We start from the raw sequence: 23,110 nt of genomic DNA on the forward strand, positions 1-23,110 counted from the left end.
GGAATAGCAAAATATGGCTCTCCACATTGTCCTCATTCATTTTAATTAGCAATGGCAGAGGAAGAGCACTGTGGTAAAACTGTAATGAAATGCTACACACTCTGAGAAGCATAAGTAGATCTGGTTGCCTAGGGCCTGTTTAAAGTTGGAGAAACTCAGAAGGTTCTGCCAAGTGTTGGCATGTGGGTGCTAAGCTGTTTTTGGTAGAATGGTAAACTATGCTAGCATGTTTTTCGATGTTTACCATGCATTTTAGAGAGGTTTCCTGCTAAATGAATTTTCAATTGAGAGCTAGCTCAGGAGTGGGCACAGAAAGATAGAAGGGTAAGAGAAACATTTCCAATGTATCAGGTTATGAGTTGCAGGGCCTCACTTCTTACTTAAAGAGCAAAATGTTGGCTAGGGGTAGCGGTGGAAAGTTCCTGATGCCAGATTTTGGAGGTGGGAGAAAGAAATAGTATCAGCCCTCTACCTGCCACCCTGTTCTTCATCTGCTTCAATTTCAGTTTCAGTATTTACTGAGACCATACTGGGCACCAGGAAAGACTTATTTTCCTCAAGCCTCACAAGCAGCTAGGTGTTATTACTTTTGTCCACTTTCCAGATGAGATACTGTGATTCAGAGAGGTTAAGGCACTTGCGCCCATGATCATGTAGCTGTAAGTGGCTAAAGCAGAAGTTCTTAATGTTTTCTGACTGCTAACTTGGTGCTCTTTCTACCACAGCATGAGAGAGGAACATTCCTTTCTGCTTGCGGGTGCCCGTCCTGGTAAGGGAGTAGAGAGAGGAGCAGGCTCATCTCCTACCCACTAGGGCTTGCTCCTCCCTCCCATTTGAAAGCAGAACAGGCTGCAGCAGGAGGCATGCAATTGGTGTTTCTGCCAGTCTCCAATTCTAGTGGAAGAAACTGCCTAATTAAAGTCTGCGGCATGCCCAGAAGCTTCCGGGATTGTTTTCCGTGCATTCCCAGAGCCTGATGATACATATTCTTCATGTTTATGTGGCGTGATACACTGTGCTCCATGAGCATGAAGTATTAGTGAGCCAATTTCACCATCTACGCAGCTACAGAGCAACCGGAAGGCATCCCTGTTTTAATATATGAGGGACCAGCCTGCGCAATCAATAGGTGCCCCACAGGTTATTAAAGAGGAGAAAGATGGCTCAGGCCGCCTTGTTTACTAACAGGCAAATGGTCTTCTGGCAGCTTCTGGCTTGCAAGGGATTTACATTTCCTTTTCAGGCCAGAAACACTGGTGTCCCTTTTCATCTCAGCCCCAAGCCTGAGAACAGGGGGCTGGTGGAGGCTCAGGCAGAATCTGAAAGTGCCCTTCCCTGCACTGTAATCTCAGAGAGAGGATGAGGTGGAGGGTCAGCCCAAAGATTTATGAAGTCCCTTTGTGTTTTGAGACCCTGGAGAACAATAGCTTTCCAGGATGGGGGTTGGGATGTAGAGGATGGGAGTGGGTGACTGGGTGTGAGAACAACCAAGCAAAAAGGAATAGGCAACTCCTACCAGGCTGGCTGGAGGGGAAGTGGTCTTTTAGTCTGCCTGCCAGTCTCTGGAGAAGTCCTTTTATTCGCTGTTTTTGCCTTCTCTTTGTTTTGGGTCCTTTGATTTCAGGAAGCTATGGTTCTTTTGCAGTCTACTTTTTAATAGTTCTGGAGGAAGAGTGTAGATTGGATTTTAAAATAAAATAGTAACAGCACTGGGTTATTTAAGTAGAAAGGAAAGAAGTTACTTCCCTTCAGTCCACATTCTGGAGGGCAAGATGGGGTAATACAGGAGTTCTCAAACTTTTCTGTCTCAGGTCCCCCTTTATATACTCTAAAAATGTATGTAGGTTAGTGGCAGAAAATTTAAAATATTTGTCAATTTTAAGATCACAATAATAAACCCATTACATGTTAATATAAATTACATATTTCTGTTTTAATTTAATTTAATTTATTTACTTTAGCAAGGTGAACTAGATTTAATTTTTTAAAATACAGGTAAACTGATTTCTTTTAAAGAAATAAAATGATCAGTTAAGGTCACTTCAGCTGCTCTTTAAAGTGGCTTTTTTCTGGAATGATGGAAGTTGTCGCCAGGGGGCCCGGCCGTGGGGGGCCTGACACCCCTAGATGGTGGACTTGGAGAAGGAGACCCCCGGGTGGTGGTTCTCCCAGACATGGTGGTTGTGTAGGTCAACTGGGGCCTGGACCGCCTCCTCCACGCAGCGCATTTGGATCAGTGCCATCTTGCGGTCCTTCTGGAAGAACTTGAGTCGTTTGATGACACCCCCATGGCTGGAGGAGAGGACCTTGAGATATTCCTCGGATACTGAGGGCGGGATGTTGGAGAGGTGCACAGTGGCCGAGGGCAGGAATATATTCTGGAAGTTCTTGAAGCCTGGCTTCTTGAAGCGGTGCAGGGCCAAGTTGCCATAGTCCTTGGTCAGGCCTTGGTCCTTCCGGCCCTCGCGGGGCAGCTACACGTTCTGGTGCTTCGAGGGCGTGATAAGGCTGAGGTGATGCGGATGGGCTTCCCGTGCAGCTTGTGCCAGTTCAGGGGGCTCATAGCCGGCTGGGCCTGGTTGTCGTCCGCCATCTTCAACAGGGCGTTCTCCTTTTTATTGAACAGGATCTTCACGCACTGCACGTACCCGTAGTTGCTGAAAAGAATAAAGAGGCTTTGGGGACTGGGCGCAGTGGCTCACGCTTGTAATCCCATCACTTTGGGAGGCTGAGGCAGGAGGATCATGAGGTCAGGAGTTCGAGACCAGCCTGACCACCATGATGAAACCCCATCTCTACTAAAAATACAAAAATTAGCTGGGCGTGGTGGCGCGCTTGTAATCCCAGTTACTCGGGAGGCTGAGACAGGAGAATCGCTTCAACCCGGGAGGGAGAGGTTGCTATGAACCGAGATCACGCCATTGCACTCCAGCCTGGGCAACAGAGCAAGACTCCCTCTCTCTCTCTCTCTCTCACACACACACACACACACACACACACACACACACACACACGAGGCTTTGGGGTGTGACTCTCTCTGGGTTGAGGTTGCCGACCAGTAAGACAGAATTTCCTGCCCCTGCCAGGCCCGGGATGGCGATCCGGCCTGCCGCTGCAGCTGCCGCCGCTGAGGGGATAGCCAGGGGGACCAGGCTCTGTGGATGTTGAGAACTAAAAGATCGAAGGCCGCGGCCATGTCTAGTCTAGCGAGGGCTGGCTGTCCCCAGAGGGCAGGTCTGGACGTGGTAGTCCTGGCTCTTGTCATTGTTGTACTTGACGTTGAGACTGATGAGCTTGGGGAAGTCGATGCACAGCGAGTGGCAGGCGTTGTAGGTGTTCTGCCAGTCCAGCGACAGCTTGACACGCTGGGCGTTCTCGGGGTCGGCGTACTGCAGCAGGGCCTGGAACTGGTTGTTCTTGATGAAGGTGATGGTCTTCAACAATGTGCCGAACTTGGAGAAAATCTGGTGCAGCACATCCAGAGTCACGGGCTAGACGAAGTTCTCTACGATGATCCTGAGCACTGGGCTCTGCCCGGCCATCGCCATCCCTGCGTCTACGGCCACCGCCGAGGCAGCCGAGGCCAGGTTCCCCAAATGGACCGAGTTAATGCCTGAGGGCCGCTGGGTCCTGCGCCTGGTTGGGAGAGCTGTCGGTCTTCAGCCCCTTATGGTTGGAGAACTGGATGTAGATGGGCTGGCTGCGCAGCACGGGTGTCACCGAGGTGTAGTAGTTCACCATGGTGTTGGCAGCCTCCTCCGTGCTCATCTCGATGAAGGCCTGGTTTTTCCCCTTCAGCATCAGGAGATTAGCGACCTTCCCAAAGAGCAGCTCCAGGGAGATCACCTCCCCTTCGGTGACGTCGATGGGAGCTTCTGGATGTGGGTCACTCTGGAGGGGACACCAGCGCTTCTGCTGTCACCTTTGAACTTCTTGCTGCCATTTCCATTTGCTGCAGAGGCCGAGTTGCTGCTCATGATAAATGGTCTGTTAGTGACACAAGTAGAGAAAAGCTCGTCAGATCCCTGCTTTGTACCAACTGCTATATCTGGGACAATGCCATCCATGACACGCACAGCAGACCCGCGGGGGTGGAGTGGAGGCACCGGAATATTTTATTTATTTATTTTTGAGAGAGAGTCTTGCTCTGTTGCCCAGGCTGGAGTGCAGTGGTGCGATCTTGGCTCACTGGAAACTCCGCCTCCTGTGTTCAAGCGATTCTCCTGCCTCAGCCTTCCGAGTAGCTGGGATTACAAGCGCATGCCCAGCTAATTTTTGTATTTTTAGTAGACAGGGGATTTGGGTTTCTCCACGTTGGCCAGAGTGGTCTCGAACTCCTGACCTCAGGTGATTCACCTGCCTTGGCCTCCCGAAGTGCTGGAATTACAGGCATGAGCCACTCTGCCCAGCCCATATTTCTATTTTTAAAAATCGTATCTTCCAAACAAAATTTTCAGCAAGAAAAATGACATTATTTTCAGTTTTGAAAAATGGCATTGTTTTGCATTGTGAAATATTGTGAAATTTTTTAAATGTGTGCATTAACAGAAGATAAATGGATTCTCAAATATTTACTTTTGCATTCAGTATATTGCAATATGTTGGTTTGGTCAAAATGTGTGAAGAAAATCCAGCTTCACACAACTATGTAGCTGGAAAAGGGAAGAGTATTTAATAGTCCTCTTAGATAATTGTGGATATTCTATTTTGATACTACACCAAAACAAGTGTCTTAAAGGTTAGCTGCAATGTGAAGTCTGAAATTATGTCAATAAACTTTTCGTGTTCTGTTACATTAAAATCCATTGGTTTGCTGTGTACTTAGAATGGATCTTTTACCCATGCATGATTTTGTACTACAATGCATTCATTGGTCATTGGAAAATATTTGTCTTTGAATGATGCAGGTATTTCCAGTGTTGACACATTTTATTATACCATACCAGAAAAAAATCACGGTCATTAATATCACCAATCTATTTCATTAGAAAAATCCTTATGAGAAGCTATCAAGCTCCACAGTGGTAAACAAAAGTTTTTCCAAATTCTAACTTTTGCTTGGAAGCTCAAATTTTATCATCAGCAACAAATGCTATCAGTTGTTTTCCTTGAAGTGACAGGCTCCCTTTGTTCATTTTTAAGAAAATGTCTGCCAAACGCTTAGTCTGAAATAGCATTCTTTGTCATTTGTTCTTTCAAGCAAAAAGAAAAAAAGATGCTCCATGAAAAAAGTGGTTTGTTCAACTCACAACTCAAATAATTGCCTAAGTGTTTTTCCTAGAGATAACTATCATAGTTTGGAACACAGCAAAAGTACTTTATGCATACTTCTCATTTTGTTACACAGTGTCTCAGTCTGTTGTGTGTTTCCATAACAGAATACCACAGACTGGGTAATTTATAAAGAAAAGAAATGTATTTTTTACAGTTCTGGAGGCTGAGAAGTTAAGGGGCCCGCATCTGGGGAAGGTCTCCTTGTTCCGTCATCCCATGGCAGAAGGCAGAAGGGCAAGAGAGTTGCATGTACAAGAGGAGAAAGGAGACCGAGTTCCTCCTTTTTATCAGGAACACACTCCTGCGATAATGGCATTAATCCATTGATGAGGGCAGAGCCCTCATGACCATAATCACCTCTGAAAAAGTCCCACTTCTCAATACTGTTGCAGTGGGGATTAAGCTTCCAACACAAGAACTTTGGGGGACATACTGGAACCATAGCACACAGATTATTTTGAAAATTGTCAATATTTAATAGAATTAATTTTGACTGCTTCACCAAGGACATTCTCCCTCTCTCTCTCTCTCTTTTTTTTTTTTTAAGTAGAGGCAGGGTCAGGGTCCCCTGGCCTCAAGTGATCCTTTGGCCTCGGCTAAGGCCTCCCAAAGTGCTGGGATGATAGGGGTGAGCCAAGGCACCCAGCCTAAGGGCATTTGTTTAAGTGAATTTGGCATTCGTTTTTCCTGCAAGTGTGTGACAGTGATGACTAGTACAGTTGGATGCTTAGGATTTGGTTCATGCTAAAATGCCAGTAGTTTTACCCACCATCAGTGCAAATTGTCGACACAGTGAAAAAGGCAAAAAACATCATATTATTATTATGAAAGTAGTTTTGACTTCAGGAATACCTCAGAAGAATGGCAGGAATCCTCAGGGGTCTATGGATCACACTTTGAGAACAGCTGGTGTAGTGGATGCAACAAATGACTCAATGTCAGAGACTTCCTACCCCAGCTTTGCCTCAGGCTGCCTCTGTCTTGTGCAAGTCATTTCACCCAAGTGTCTTGGTTTTCTTATTTTTGACATAAGCTGGTTGGATTAAATGATCTCTGCCACCTCATTGTCATCTAAGGAACACTGTGGAGCATGGAACAGTCTTTATCATTGACTTCTTAGCATCATTATTTTTCCTGTTTTTCTCTAATATGGCTTGCTCTGTTGTGTTGTCAGGATAAACAGGCGCATATTCTCTTCTTATCCCTTTACAAAAGGGAGGGCAACTGGCTCTCCTGTAGAGCGGGAGCTCTGTTGGAGAGAATGAACTGAATGATCCACCTCTACGGGAGAAGTTTTGACATCCGTGTATGCTATTTGAACACTGTGCCTTTGATCCTAAATTGTTCCCAGTGTGGGGGCATTTTCAGTTAATGTGTGTGTGGGAAGGGGGCTCTTTGTCATGAAATTCAGCCAGGAATATGGCGGCCAAGCTATAATAATAAGAGAAATATGCATTTTTCATGAAAAGTAAAGAAGACCAGAGCAGAGGGTTTTCTGAAGAAATCTACATTATTTGGTGGTGGTGATGTACATTTGCCTTCAGATGGAAAGAAGCCAACGTTCTCCTGCTTCTCCTTCTTTAGCCCTGTTCATGTGTCGGAATTTACCTCTTGCCTCTACAGAGCCAGCAAAAGCCTGAGCTAAGGGAAAATGCAGTGATCCCAGTGAGGATCAAGAAGGGACAGGCCAGGCGCAGTGGTTCATGCACTTTGGGAGGCCGAGGCAGGCGGATCATGAGGTCAGGAGATCGAGACCATCCTGGTTAACATGGTGAAACCCCGTCTCTACTAAAAATACAAAAAATTAGCCGGGCGTGGTGGCGGGCGCCTGTAGTCCCAGCTACTCGAGAGTCTGAGGCAGAAGAATGGCATGAACCCGGGAGGCGGAGCTTGCAGTGAGCTGAGATCGCACCACTGCACTCCAGCCTGGGCGACAGAGTGAGACTCTGTCTTAAATAAATAAATAAATAAACAAATAAATAAATAAAAGAAGGGACTGCAGGGCTTGGACTGCATTATCCTAAGGGAAGAGGTATGCCTGGGGCGCCTGACGAGGGCCATATGTAAGAGAGGACTGCAGAGAAAAGGAGAACATTCACATAAGACAGCACACAAAAGGCAGCACAGAAACATATCGTCATCTTTATGAATATTATAAAAAACAAAATGTAGCTAAACAAAGGTATGTCTTGTTTCCTCCACCTTTGTAAAGCTTTAGAATAAGTACTTGTATGCTTCAATAGAAGAGTGGCATTTGGTCTGGAGAAGAGAGGTGGGTCAATATGCCAGAAGCTCTTGAAGCAAAACTCCACCTAACCAAATATCCGGTTAGCAGATGCTCCCTGTTGCCTCTATAGAACCCGCTAATGCCCATGGCGTACCAGATACCCAACTAGTAGAGGTACTCTCAGGTACTTCTGTTCCCACAAATTGAGCTAAGTGCTCACCAGAGGCCAGGGCTATTGGTTCCCAACCCACATCTGCCCATTGTACTTGCAATTCTGATTATGCAATTTAATTATGAAAACCAATGAAATGTGAGAGCAAAAATGAGTTTTTGTTCCTATAAAACTGGAGTTGTATGCTTTGGAAAGATTTGATAAAAACAAGTTACACACAAAAATTGCTGTTGAATTAGTATGGGAAAGACATGTGATGAAGACTAGCAAAAAAATCATAAACATTTTAGGGTAATTCTCGGTAATGTAGAGTAAGGCTTGGATTGCCCTGTGTGTTGAAGTTCTCATTCTACTCTAAAGAAACCCAAACTGGAATGTATGGTAGATTCCAATAGAAAGTAAGCTCTGTGAGTGCAGAGACTGTGTTGTTCACTGCTGTCCTTATCACCTAAATTATGCCTGGCACATAGTAGGAACACAACACATATTTGTAGAATAAATAAACTGTAGGCCAGGCGCGGTGGCTCACGCCTGTAATCCCAACACTTTGGGAGGCCGAGGTGGGTAGATCACCAGGTCGAGAGATCAAGACCAGCTTGGCCAACATGGTGAAACCCCGTCTCTACTAAAATTACAAAAATTAGCCGGACACGGTGTCAGGCACCTGTGATCCCAGCTACTCGGGAGGCTGAGGCAGGAGAATTGCTTGAATCTGGGAGGCAGAGGTTGCAGTGAGCTGAGATCGCACCACTGTACTCCAACCTGGCGACAGAGCAAGACTCTCTCAAAAAAATAAACTGTAGATACAGTTAATGCAAGAAAGATAAAGCAGAACTCCAATTAACAGATACCTGCTCCAAGAAAATGCCTTGATCCTACCCTTGAAGAAAAAGGTACCTAAACTTACCTTTATATGTTTTAAGTTAAAATTGAAAGTTTAAGGTATGCTTTTACCATTTTCCCTCGTTCCCCTTGTAGATATTTTTATTTAGTGAAGTATCTACTCTCCTGACCACATTGGACGGGGGGCTTAGCTTGTATTCAGAAGCGGGGACAACATCTTGGTTATGTAATAGGCACTGCCCACCCCATAGTGGATTTCCAGGTCAGCAGAGGACTACCCAGATCATGAGCCTTCATGCAGACTCCTCTGATTTCCCCTCTCCAGAAGGTAACTAGAAAAACCTGCTCTGGCTCAGAAAGGAAGAGACCTGACAGGAGGCAGGTTGCATCTCTAGATAGAGATTGGCCTGGTAGATGTCGGCCAGAAGGAGAGGCCATCCCTTTGAATCTTCCCTGACCCAGTAAGCTATAGTGGGGATGTGTGCAGGTAACAAATGCCTCTTCCACTTCAGACTGTGTTTGAGATTCTTTGGATTTGGACTCAGAGGATCTGAGCTCAAATTTCTGTATACAATTAGCCTTTAAACAACACAGGTTTGAACTGCATGGTCCACTTATATGTGAATTTTCTTTTGCCTTGCCACCCCAGAGACAAGAATACCAAATCTCCTCTTCCGCCTCCTCCTTCTCAGCCTGCCTACTCAACATGAACATGATAAGGATGAAGTGGAAGTGATGATCCACATCCACGTAATGAATATAAATATATTTTCTCTTTCTCCTTCCTTCCTTCCCTCCCTCCCTTCCTCCTTCCTTCCTTCCCTTCTTCTTTCCTTCCTCCCTTCCTCCTTCCTTTCTTTCTTGACAGAGTCTTGCTCTGTCATGCAGGCTGGACTGCAGTGACACAATCATAGCTCACTGAAGCCTTGAACTCATGGGCTCAAGTGATCCTTCTGTCTCAGCCTCTGGAGTAGCTGCAACTATAGGTGCATACCACCACACCCAGCTAATTTTTTTTTTTTAATTAATTTTTTTTTTTTTTTAGATAGAGTCTCACTCTGTCACACAGGCTGGAGTGCAGTGGCATGTTCTCGGCTCGCTGCAACCTCAGCCTCCCAGGTTCAAGTGATTCTCCTTCTTCAGCCTTCCACATAGCTGGGATTACAGGTGCCAGCCACCATGTCTGGCTAATTTTCCTATTTTCAGTAGAGATGGAGTTTCACCATGTTGGCCAGGCTGGTCTCAAACTCCTGACCTCAGGTGATCTGCCCACCTCGGCCTCCCAAAGTGTTGGGCCACCGTGCCCAATTTTTTTTATTTTTTATTTTGTAGAGATGGAGACTTACTGTGTTGCCCAGGCTGGCCTCAAACTCCTAGACTCAAGTGATTCTCCTGCCTTGGCCTCCCAAAGTGCTGGGATTACAGGTGTGAGCCACCATGCAAGGCCTATAATTAATAACATTTTCTTTCCTCTAGCTTATTGTATATAAGCTTTATTGTATATAAGTATATATACTTTATCGTATATAAGTACGTAAGACATACAAAATATGTGTTAATTGGTTGTTTATAATATTGGTAAGGTTTCCAGTCAACAGTAGGCCATTAGTAGTTAAGTTTTGGGGGAGTTAAAAGTTATATGTGAAGTTCTTACTGCACAGGAGTTGGTGCCCTTATCCCTGTGTTATTCAAGGGTCAACTATTAATATATTAACCTTGTGGCCTTGAACTAATTAGCACGCTTCTTCAAGCCAGAACTTCCTAACTGGTGGGCAGGGAGTGGGTTACAGGTATGATAAGATATTGAGCCTCTCAATGCAAGGCCTAGAGCAGCTAGAACCTCTGGATTAAATACCTCTGGTGCCAGCAGCCTCATACTTTTTCCATAGTGAGATGCGTGTGTGAGTGTATGTGTGTATGTGTGCACATATGTGTTTTTTTTTTCAGTTTCCTATGTGTATCATGATATGGAACAGGTTATGAACACTAAGAGTTGCAGCATGAGATCCTCACCTAATAATGCCCATTCTGCCTCTGTGAACAGGTTGTTGAGAGGATCATATGAGATATAGGTGTGAAATGCTGCGAAAACTGTGAGAGTTATAAAGTAGTAAGCAGGGTGCAGTGTCTCACACCTGTAATCCCAGCACTTTGGGAGGCCAAAGCAGGTGGATCACCTGAGATCGGGAGTTCGAGACCAGCCTGACCAACATGGTGAAACCCTGTGTCTACTAAAAATACAAAATTAGCCAGGCGTGGTGGTGCATGCCTGTAGTCCCAGCTACTCAGGAGGCTGAGGCAACAGAATTGCTTGAACCTGGGAGGCGGAGGTTGCAGTGAGCTGAGATAGTGCCATTGCACTGCAGCCTGAACTGCAAGAGCAAAACTCCATCTCAATAAAATAATAAAATAAAGTAAAATAAAATAAAGCAGGAGGCCTCATGACAGACCAAGTGCCTGGTGTTATCTAGCAGCACAGGAGAGTTTGATTCCATTTCTCTAGCCCTAGTTTCTTCACCAGATTCTTGAATCAGTGAAAAAAGAAGGGTGGGGGTAGGAGGAGTTGGCATATGGTGATCAAAATATTATCCTTATTTCTGGTAACTCTGATATTAGCATTATCTGTAGGCAAGTGAGCTTCCTAATACTAAACCCCAATATCAGGCCGATTTTCCCACCCAGTCATGGGTAACTCCAGATATTCATCTCCTGCAGGGGAAACGTCTGTCTAGGGCAGAAAGCATACTCCCTGTGGGCAGAAAAGAGAAGGGGATGGGTCCATGCATGTCAAGTTTCTTCTTCCACACTTGCCAGTTAGATACCTCACTCACCTCTCCTGGGACGGAGTGAGGAGTGGGAGTGAACAGGGGCAGGAGTGTTCCGCTAACAGACTAGTAGGTAGGACTCTTCACACAGAAGAATGCACATCAGTTGCACCTGCTTGAGATTTGGAAGGAGGCTGTGGTCTGTGTTGTCTGCTGTTTCCTTACAAATATGGGCACAGGGGCACAGGACTTCCGCAGGTGTCATTCTGGAGCCACACCTGCTGTGGTGGCTTCCTGGTCCCTCCAGCTTCTTGATGGGGACACAGGTAGCAGCTTCTTTAGCAGACATTTCTGCAATGTTCTGCTGGTTATTGCTGGAAACATAGCCTAAGACCTGCTCCTTTAGCCTACCAGTGAATTTTCAAGCACCTAATTTCCTGAATTAAATTCTTTTCTTCTTAGAGTGTTCAAGTGGTGGCTATTATCTGAAATATAACAGTGATGGAGGAGCATTTTATCAGTATTAACCTTTCTGGGAAACCTTCTCTTTTGCTGTCCCCTCCCTGCCTTCCCACATTGGTTCTTTTCGTTTCTTATTGACCAGCATTGGGTCACATACCTATACCTAAAACTGTCACTGATCAAGGAAATACTGTCCACGTTCAGACCACACTAATCATCAAATAACCAGTGTGGAATGGTGAGCATCCCAGCTATTTTTATTTTTTGAGACATAGTCTCGCTGTGTCGCCCAGGCTGGAGTGCAGTGGTGCGATCTCGGCTCACCGCAAGCTCCGCCTCCCGGGTTCACGCCATTCTTCTGCCTCAGCCTCCCCAGCAGCTGGGACTACAGGCGCACGCTGCCAGGCCTGGCTAATTTTTTGTGTGTTTTTCATAGAGACAGGGTTTCACTGCGTTAGCCAGGATGGTCTCCATCTCCTGACCTTGTGATCTGCCCGCCTCAGCCTCCCAAAGTGCTGGGATTACAGGCATGAGCCATCGCGCCCGGCCGCATCCCAGCTTTTTAGACTTACATTTTCTCATCTAACAGCTTAGGTTCTGCTTATTATTTTGGGACTCTGTGCCTAGATCTTAGAGAGAAATCTTCAACATTTAAAAGCTAATCTTCTTCCAAGCTACCTCTCCCGATTCCTGGGCTCTTCTCTAATTATAATCTAAACGAGCACTCTTCTGTAACACAATAAATATCTGTTGAATAACAACAACTGTGATATCTGTTATTATGATCAACACAGTAAGTATCTGTTGAATTGATTGGATTTAACTCTGAGTCTGGCAGTTTCAGAGACAGCCCTGGGTTACCCTGGATTACTACTGATGGAGAGTAGGCCACAAAGCCATTACACCTCAGCTATCGGCTACTCAAGTCCATACCTTGGAGTGGCAGCAGGAAGGGCAGGTGGAACTCATTGTCAGACCCTTGTCTCCAACTCATTACTTAAAAAAGAGCAAAGACTTCTAGATGCCCTTGAAGAAAAAGGAGTTCCATCTTCCCTACAGTCACCTGGGCTTTCTATCGAGTTATCAGGCCTCACCTCCTTCCACAGTCTGACACAGTGATGACGTTTTTTAAGGACCGTAGTGGTTTTGGTTAAATTATCTTTCCTCTTGGAGATTCGGATCCAATCAGTGAATATATACCAAGTATCTGCTTCATGCAAAGAATGCACGGGGCTATAGAGTACACATCCTGTTTCCCTTTTTTTTTTTTTTTTTGAGACAGAGTCTCACTCTGTCGCCCAGGCTGGATTGCAGTGACATGATCTTGGCTCACTGCAAGCTCCACCTCCCAGGTTCACGCCATTCTCCTGCCTCAGCCTCCCAAGTAGCTGTGACTACAGGCGCCCACCACCACGCCCGGCTAATTTTTTTTTTATGTTTTTAGTAGGGACGGGGTTTCACTGTGTTAGCCAGGGTGGTCTCGATCTCCTGATCTTGTGATCCACCCGCCTCGGCCTCCCAAAGTGCTGGGATTACAGGCGTGAGCCACGGCGCCCGGCCCACCTCCTGTTTCTTATCCCCAAGTGGTTTATCATCTAATGGAGCAGGGAGCATGTGTAAACGATGCTTTTTCTTGTTTGTTTTTCACTGCTGAGGTCATTAAAGGAAGATCTAAAATTCATATTTCTGATTCATTTGAGTGTGTGCATATGGAGAGATAGAAAGGAGTTTTACTTCAGTTCATAAAAGTTTTATACTGCAATCCTTTTTTGGAGGGCAGGGGGGACAGAGTCTCACTCTGTTGCCCAGGTTGGAGTTTAGTGGAATAATCACGGCTCACTGTAACCTCTGCCTCCTGGGCTCAAACAATCTTCCTGCCTCAGCCTCTTGGTGCATGCCACCATGGGGGCCCAGCTAATTTTTCTGTAGAGGTGAGGTCTCACTACTGCTCAGGCTGGTCTCAAACATCTGGACTCAACTGATCCTCCCACTTCAGCCTCCCAAAGTGCTGAGATTGCAGGTGTGAGCCACTACACCCAACCTACAATCTTTTAAGTCTTTTTCTGGAGACTGAGATTTACTGGTTATGACCCCTTTAGGGACCTCTCTGCTTAGAAGGAAGGGACTATGTTTTTTTGAATCATTTTTTTTTAGTAGCTAACCCAGCTGAACTGTAAAGCCACACAGGCAGGGAGTTGATGATATCTCTCACCTGTGTATTTGCAGTTGCCAAGCCCATTTTTGTTAGATGCCTGACAAATGCTAACGGATCTAGGGAAGAGCAAAGGAAGGGGTGCCACAGGAAATACACAAGGCATTTTAGGTGAGGGACAGTTTGACATTCACCCACCCTCTCTACCTTGACCAGTGATCTCTCCTTGCCACCTCCTTTCAGCCATGCTCAGCCACTGCACCTGTTTCTACAGCATTAGCAGCTTCTGCAAATATTGCAAACCCTTGCAGGACCTCCCACCTATGAAAATTAATTCCTGTAAAAACAAGACAAAAAGGCAGTTTGAAAGAGAAATGGGACCTTCAGAATTCTTTAAGTCAGCAAAAGATTTTTTTGAAGTAAGAATATCACTGTATTAATTTTCCTACTGGTAATTTTTATTTTTTTTTTTCAACTTTTATTTTAGATTCAGGTACATGTGCAGGTTCATTACCTGCGTAGATTGCATGATGCTGAGGTTTGGGGTACAAACAGGTAATTTTTCTATAGCTTCAACGTTTTCTCCTCAAAATGAAAAAAACAGCACCAAAAAATCTCAGCCAGGTGTGGTGGCTGATGCCTATTATCCCAGTGCTTTGGGAGGCTGAGGTGGGAGGACCACTTGAGCCCAGGGATTCAAGGCCAGCATGGGCAACATAGTGAGCCCTTACCTTTACAAAAAATAAATAAAGTTAGCCAAGAATAATGGTGTGTACCTGTAGACCCAGCTACTTGAGAGGCTGAGGTTGGAGGATTGCTTGAGCTAGGGAGGTCAAGGCTGCAGTGAGCCATGATTGCACTCCAGCCTGAGCAACAGAGTGAGGCCCTGTCTTAAAAAAAACAAATGTTTGCATTTCTGAATGGCCAGCATCCCCTTGGATCTGCAGTTAAGCTCACTACATTCCAGCCTTAGCACAATCTTCTGGGTAGTTTCAGCCTTCTTCCAGAAAATCAGTTTTGTCTGCCCACCATTGCCACTCTGCTTCTGATCACAGCGCATCTTCCCCTGGGCATAGGGGGAATCCTTGCCCTTATTCTGGGGTCCTTTGTAAGGCTGATGCTTGCCATACTTCTTACAGAAAGCTCTTCTGGTTTTAGGCACATTGACCATCTTTGCAGTAGAGCTGTCTACACAATGAAAACAGGAAGTTTGGGGTCTCCTATTCTTGCTTCACCTGGCTCGTGCCTAACAAGAAAGGGAGGAATCAAATACTTTCTTTTTTTTTTTTTTTGAGACAGAGTCTTGCTCTGTCGCCCAGGCTGGAGTGCAGTGGCTCTATCTCAGCTCACTGCAAGCTCCACTTCCCGGGTTCACGCCATTCTCCTGCCTCAGCCTCCCGAGTAGCTGGGACTACAGGCGCCCGCCACCTTGCCTGGCTAGTTTTTTTTTTTTTGTATTTTTTAGTAGAGACGGGGTTTCGCTGTGTTAGCCAGGATGGTCTTGATCTCCTGACCTCGTGATCCGCCCGTCTCGGCCTCCCAAAGTGCTGGGATTACAGGCTTGAGCCACCGTGCCCGGCCAAATACTTTCTTTTAAAGGCATTTCATCTGATAAGTTCTCAGCCCAAGGCATGACACTCAATTTCTATAGATAATAAAACTTCTCAGGGTCAATGAGGAGACACCCTTAATATCTAAGTGTGTGATTAGCGTCATAGTCATGCAGTATAGAATGAACAGTCTCCAAACATTTGTTATGGGCTAAATCGTGTCCCCATAAAATTCCTATGTTGAAGTCCTAACCTGCACTACCTTAGAATGTAACTATATTTGGAGATAAGTTCTTTAAAGGCATGACTAAGTGAAAATGAAGTGTTAGAGTGGGCCCTAATACAATATGATTGGTATCCTCATAAGAGGAAATTTGGACAGAGAGAGACAACAGACATGTTTACAGGCATGGATGAAAGACTGTGGGGTCCCAGCGAGAAGGCAGCCATCTGCAAGCCAAGGAGAGGCCTCAGAACAAACCGAACCTTACCACGCTTTGCGCTTGGACTTTTAGCCTCCAGAACTGCGAGCAAATACATTTCTGTTGTTTAAGCCCCCTTGTCTGTAGTATTTTCTTATGGCAGCCCTAGCAAACTCATTCCACATTTCTTACAGAATTCTTCATTGTGGTGTTACCACAAAGATGTGTTTGTGCAATGTATTTGTTGTTCTTACTGGGCGCTGTGTAATTGAGATTACAGAACAAAGCACAATTGACTGATAACACATGGAATCAGGTTTTGCTAGAGGGAAGCAGTTGCTAGAGGGAAGCAGTTATGAAGTTTCAGGAAATGGTATAGTCCTTCACACCTAGAGTTATTTTTTTAACCCCCAAAATGATTCCTTTAAATGTTTCTTTTTTATCTGTTCACTCCCATATCCTCTTCTCTCTCCACTTCGCCACCCTTCCACTTTCCCCATCACCCAGTCCCCCTCCACACAGACACCTGCCAACACATTCATGTGCCCTTGAGCAGGCCCTGATATCCATTTCTGCCTCTGCCTAACAAAAAATAAAATAGCTCCTTCCTTTCGGCAGGAACTGCCATCTTCCAATAATTCGCCAAAATGACGAACACAAAGGGAAAGAGGAGAGGCACCTGATATATGTTCTCTAGGCCCTTTAGAAAACATGGAGTTGTTCCTTTGGCCACATGTATGCGCATCTATAAGAAAGGTGATATTGTAGACATCAAGGGAATGGGTACTGTTCAAAAAGGAATGCTCCACAAGTGTTATCCTGGCAAAACTGGAAGAGTCTGCAGTGTTACCCAGCACGCCGTTGGCATTGTTGTAAACAAACACATTAAGGGCAAGATTCTTGCCAAGAGAATTAATGAGTGTATTGAGCACATTAAGCACTCTAAGAGCCAAGACAGCTTCCTGAAACATGTGAAGGAAAATGATCAGAAAAAGAAAGGATCCAAAGAGAAAGGTACCTGGGTTCAACTGAAGTGCCAGGCTGCTCCATCCAGAGAACGACACTTTGTGAGAACCAATGGGAGGGAGCCTGAGCTGCTGGAACCTATTCCCTATGAATTCATGGCATAATAGGTGTTAAAAATATAAAAGACCTCTGGAATATAAAAATGTTTCTCTTTATTGAGTAGAAGTGTGGTGTCCTTTCCCCCAAAGAAATATATATATGTATGTATGTGTGTGTATATATATGTATTTGTGTGTGTGTGTGTATATATACATTTTTTTTTTTTTGAGATGAAGTCTCGCTCCTGTCACCCAGGCTGGAATGCAGTGGCACGATCTCAGCTCACTACAACCTCTGCCTCCCAGGTTCAAGTGATTCTCCTGCCTCAGCCTCCGGAGTAGCTGGGATTACAGGCACCTGCCACCACGCTGGCTAATTTTTTTTTTTTTTGAGACGGAGTCTCACTCTGTTGCCCAGGCTGGAGGGCAGTGGCGTGATCTCCGCTCACTGAAAGCTCCACTTCCTGGGTTCACGCCATTCTCCTGCCTCAGCCTGCCCAGTATCTGGGACTACAGGTGCCCACCACCACACCCAGCTGATTTTTTATATTTTTAGTAGAGACAGGGTTTCACCGTGCTAGCCAGGATGGTCTCAATTTCCTGACCTTGTGATCCATCCGCCTCGGCCTCCAAAGTGCTGGGATTACAGGTGTGAGCCACTGCTCCAGTCCCGGCTAATTTTTTGTAGTTTTAGTAGAGATGGGGTTTCCCCATGTTGCCCAGGCTAGTCTCAAACTCCTGATCTCAGGTGATCTGCCTGCCTCAGCCTCCCAAAGTGCTGGGATTACAGGCATGAGCCACCACACCCGGCCCTCCCACAGAAATATTTAAAGTAAATTTTAATTGTGTCCTGATTAATTATGCAATGTCTTTACTATTCAAATTTAATGTATTTCTTGCTGAAAATATGCAACAAAGTACTCAATTGGTTAGAAACTGGCCAGGTATTATGTATGAAATATTTGTACTGGTTTGAAGATAGTCCCTCTAAATCATCAAGGAAGAAATAAAATAATTTACAAAAATGGAAAAAAATTAAAAGAAAAATAAAATAGCTGCTGTATTCTGTTTTGGTTGTTTTGTTTTCCTAAGGCTTTATGCAGATTTCTGCAACCAAAAGTTGAGATAGGTCTGAAAACCCTCACAAAGTGAGGGTAAGATTTTCTACTTGACCTCAAATCAGTCAGGGAAAATGGGTTCAGTAAACCAGGCGGTCACTCTGAGGTGTTACGAAAGGTTTTTATCAGGGAGGAAAACTACCTGCAAGGCTTGGTTGGGAATCCACCATGTCTACAGGGCAAAGAGGCAAAGTGGACGCAGCTGTGGTGAGGACTACATATCAGACAGGAGCAGAGGGAGAGTCTCCTGAGGCTGGGGGCCCAGAAAAGCCCCGGGTTAGGGTCTACAGGATTCTGTCTCCCACCCGGGGTGCCATGATGTCAGCTCCCTCATATATGGAAGTAGATTAGGCTCTGGTAGGCCTAGAGTAAGTCACTTAACTCCGGATCTGAACTGTAAAAATTCAATTTCCTGAACAATAAATAAGAATAAAATAGGCTGGCATGGTGGCTCACACCTGTAATCCCAGCACTTAGGGAGGCCAAAGTGGGTGGATCACCTGAGGTCAGGAGTTCAAGGCTAGCCTGGCCAACATGGCAAAACCCTGTCTCTACTAAAAATACAAAAACTAGCTGGGCGTGGTGGCACGTGCCTGTAATCCCAGCTACTAGTGGGGGGGCTGAGGCAGGAGGATCGCTTGAATCTGGGAGGTGGAGGTTGCAGTGAGCCAAGATTGTGCCACTGCACTCCAACCTGGGCAACAGAGCGAGACTCCATCTAAAAAAAAAAAGGAATAAAATAAGATTAGACTAGATAAAACAAACAGGCCGGGTGCGGTGGCTCACACCTGTAATCTCAGCACTTTGGGAGGCCAAGGCAGGTGGATCACGAGGTCAGGAGTTCAAGACCAGCCTGGTCAATATGGTGAAACCCTGTCTCTACGAAAAATACAAAAATTAGCTGTGCATGGTGGCAGGTGCCTGTAATCCCAGCTGCTTGGAAGGCTGAGGCAGGAGAATTCCTTGAACCTCGGGGTGGGGAGGTGGAGGTTGCAATGAGCCAAGATCACACCATTGCACTTCAGCCTGGGCAAGTGAGACTTGCCTCCATCTCAAATAAATAACATAACATAACATAACATAACATAACATAACATAACATAAAATATATAAATAAAATAAAATAAAATAAAATCACACATCAGGCTGGCCTAGCTCAGTGGCAGAGACAATGGGCAGAGCCTCACCTGCTCTCACCTTGCCCTGTCATTCCTCCTCCTCTAGTAGTAATAAAGGACTCTTAGTAGATCCCCTTGGCTGAAATCTAGGGTGAAAATCACCAGATTTGATTATTTCTAAGGTCAATGATGTTCTGGGCAGCAATGGGCTTTGGGGAAAGGGGTACTGATTTATAGTGTCTGCTGATTTCAGTGGTGTAAATACTGCCACTATGGCTAAATTCAAGCTTACCAGTGACACATCAGTGAATGCAGAATTGGCCATGCAATCACATATCATATAGTAAAGTAATTATGAAGTAACAAGAGTTTTTTTTCTTTTTGTTTTTTTGAGACAGAGTCTTGCTCTGTTGCCCAGGCTGGAGTGCAGTGGCACTAACTCGACTCACCGCAACCTCCACCTCCCAGGTTCAAGTGATTCTCCTGTAGAATTGTATCTTTATTCTCCTGCCTCAGCCTCCTGAGTAGCTGGGACTACAGGCACCCACCACCACACCTGGCTATATCTGTATTTTTAGTAGAGGCAGGATTTTGCCATGTTGCCCAGGCTGGTCTCGAATCCCTGACCTCAAGTGATCCACCTGCCTCGGCCTCCCAAAGTGCTGGGATTACAGGTATGAGCCACTGCACCCTACTGAAATAATGAGTTTTAGATATTTATTACCTTTGTTTTAATACAATTTATTTGATTGTAAGTTTACATAATTCAATTTTTTGAGAACAGCTGTGTTTAACAATCAGCTTACAAAATTCCTGAAAATTTAACAATTGGTTCTTGCAAACTGGTATCCAGGATACCACTCACTATCAAGGACCTTTTTAGCTCCAACCTTCTAAATGTTTATACTAAGGCATAAACCATTTGAAGCTGGGAAGGGCCCAGTGGGAATAATCCTAGGGATTTTGAGAGTGTACTCAGGAGGGAAAAAAACAAAACAAAACATGTTTTCAATGTAACATCCAGCACAGAGAAGAGAACTTGGCAAAAAACAGGTGCCCAGTGAGTGAATGATACAATGTCTCAATGAGGCAATGACTCAACCCTCACTCAGTTGGCTCTGTACTTTGAGTTACTTTTTCAGTTAATACTAGGGTGGGTTTATACCCATCCAGCCACATTCTATCATCCAGCCTTCCGGTGGGCCAGAGAGCACAAACTGCTGATACCTGCGGCAAAAAGGTGCCAGCAATGCACTGTTAGTGTGTTAACTAACTTTACAGAGGCTCCAACAAGGACTTCGTCCAATGACCCAAGGTGATCCCAGTGGATAACTCAGCCAGGCCAAGAAGCCCACTTGGGCTCTAGCCAGACCTCCAGGCCACATGATCACCTGCCATGGGTGGGTATGATCTTACTGTGTCTTATCACTCCTCCTGACTACTATCTCCCTTCTGGTAGGATCAGTGTTTAATTCATATTTTTGTGCTTCCATTCTTCCCAGAGTTTTTGAAAATAGTGTGCGCGTTCAATAGCCAAGTAGTTAAGAGCATGGATTCTGAGCCAGACTCTCTGGGACCAAAACTTCTAGTTCTAGAACTTACTAGCTATGTAATCTTGGGCAAGCTGTTTAACTTCTCTGGACCTCAATTTTATCCTCTATAAAATATGAATAATAACAGTACCTACTTCACAGCAATATTGGGATGATTAAATGAGTTTTATACATACCGAGTGTACTGAGTACTTAAAACAATGCCTGGCACATAAAATATACTATTTAAATGTCAGCTATTATGTTATTATTACATAATATGAATATGTATAGTTCTATTGGCCAGGCGCCAGTGGCTTACACCTGTAATCCCAGCACTTTGGTAGGCTGAGAGCGGCAGATCACAAGGTCAGAGATCAAGACCATCCGGCTAACATGTGAACCCCGTCTCTACTAAAAATACAAAAAATTAGCTGGGCGTGGTGGTGGGTGCCTATAGTCCCAGCTACTCGAAGCTGAGGCAGGAGAAGCATGAACCCAGGAGGCGGAGCTGCAGTGAGCCGAGGATCACGCACGCACTCCAGCCTGGCAACAGAGCAAGACTTGTCTCAAAAAAAAAAAAAAAAAAAAAAAAAAATATTATATATATATATATACTATTATATATAATATATATATTCCATGTATTATTATGTAATAGATGAATGAATGCAGGTATCCAAATACATGGGGAAAAGACCCTGAATGGTTGTGTAAGTATTCATCTGAAAAACAAGGCCAAGTATGGATTTATAATAATAAATGTAATACAAAAATAGCAGTAACGTTGGCTGTGTCTCTGAAATGTAATTACTGAATTTTCAAAATGTACTTTACAAGCATTATTTTACTAACTCCTCATAAAAATCCTAATAGGAAGGAACTACCATTCTCCATATTACAAAATTAAGAAAAGTGAGGCTTGTGGAGGGTAACTGCTATAATCTGAAGGTTTGTGTCCTCCCAAAATTCACATGTTGAAATCTAATCCCCAAAACAATGGTATTTAGAAGAGGGGCCATTGGGAGGTAAGTAGGTCATGAGGGCAGAGCCCTCGGGAATGAGATTAGTGCTGTCATAAAGAGGCTCCAGGCTGGTTGCAGTAGCTTATGCCTGTGATCCCATCACTTTGGGAGATGGAGGCAAGAGGATCACTTGAGCCCAGGAGTTTGAGAACAGCCTGGGCAACATAAGGAGTCCCTGTCTCTACACAAAATTTTAAAAAGTCAGGCGTGGTGGCATGTACCTATGGTCCCAGCCATTTGTGAGGCTGAGGTGGGAGGATTGCTTGAGCCCGGGAGGTTGAAGCTGCAGTGAGCTATAATCATGCCACTGCACTCTAGGCTGGATGCCAGAGCAAGACCCTGTCTCAAACAAACAAACAAACAAACAAAAAAGCGACCCCAGAGAGATTCCCTCACTCCTTCCACAATTTAAGGACACAGTGAGAAGGCAGCTGTCTGTGAACCAGGAAGCAGGCCCTCACTAGACACCAAATCTGCTGGCACCTTCATCTTGAACTTCCCAGCCACCAGAACCATGAGAAATAAATTAGTGTTGTTTCTAAACCACCCAGTCTACTTTCTCAACATCACAGTCAATGACTCAAATACATGTCCTATGATTCCAGCATTTGAGCGCTTAACTGCTAGCCTATACAGCTATATCCACAGCCCCAGCAGCCAGCTCCTGGCCTCTAGCCCCCAGTCATCTCTCCTCTCACCTATCCCTACAGGTCCATCCAAGACTTACCTCTTTTCTGAAGATTTCTCAGATTTTCCCTTGGTAGGAAGCTCCCAGCTCTTCTATATATTGTGTGCCCCTCTCTCCTGTCCATGAGTATGTTACCTTGGACTCACTTTGTGTCACACAGAGGCTCTTTGTTTCTCTCCTTTGAGAAGGAAAGTTTTTTCTAAGTCAGAGGTGTTGTTTCTCTTTTGTTTCTACCTTTGCAGTACCCAAACATCCCGGTAGTAGCGATCATTACCAGTTGCTGAGCACCAAATGCTTTACATGCACTGTTTTCCTTAATTCTTACAATTATCCTATTATCCTATTAGGCGGTCACAATTTCTGTCTCCATTTTCCAGATGAGGAAACTGAGGCTAGAAGAGGTTAAATGACTTGGTACAGTTAGTTGAGGATCAGATTTAAACCTAGGTCTGTTTAATCTCAAGCTCACGTTCTTAATCACATCTGTTTTTAACCATGTTTGGTTCTTAAATATACGCTGGAGAGGGAATGAGTCTCAGCCTTGACCAAACCTCCCAGAGCCATGAGGGCCTTGAAAAAAACCAGTGAGAAAAAAGGATTATCTGAAGATTTTGCAAGATCTGGGTTAAATTCATGACCAGGCTAAGCCACTACCCCTAAGCCCCATGACACCGTCAATCCCTGTATAAACCTGCCCT

At 44.9% G+C, this 23,110-nt stretch overlaps 1 pseudogene; it reads right to left on the reverse strand.

Moving 5' to 3' along the window:
- Positions 1 to 2,123: 2,123 nt before the first annotated feature.
- On the reverse strand, positions 2,124 to 4,067 carry LOC108542434 (polypyrimidine tract-binding protein 1-like; annotated as a pseudogene).
- Positions 4,068 to 23,110: the final 19,043 nt, after the last annotated feature.

This window comes from Rhinopithecus bieti, unplaced genomic scaffold, assembly GCF_001698545.2.
Source record: "Rhinopithecus bieti isolate Rb0 unplaced genomic scaffold, ASM169854v2 scaffold_20892, whole genome shotgun sequence".
In the NCBI taxonomy this organism is placed as follows: Eukaryota; Metazoa; Chordata; class Mammalia; order Primates; family Cercopithecidae; genus Rhinopithecus; species Rhinopithecus bieti.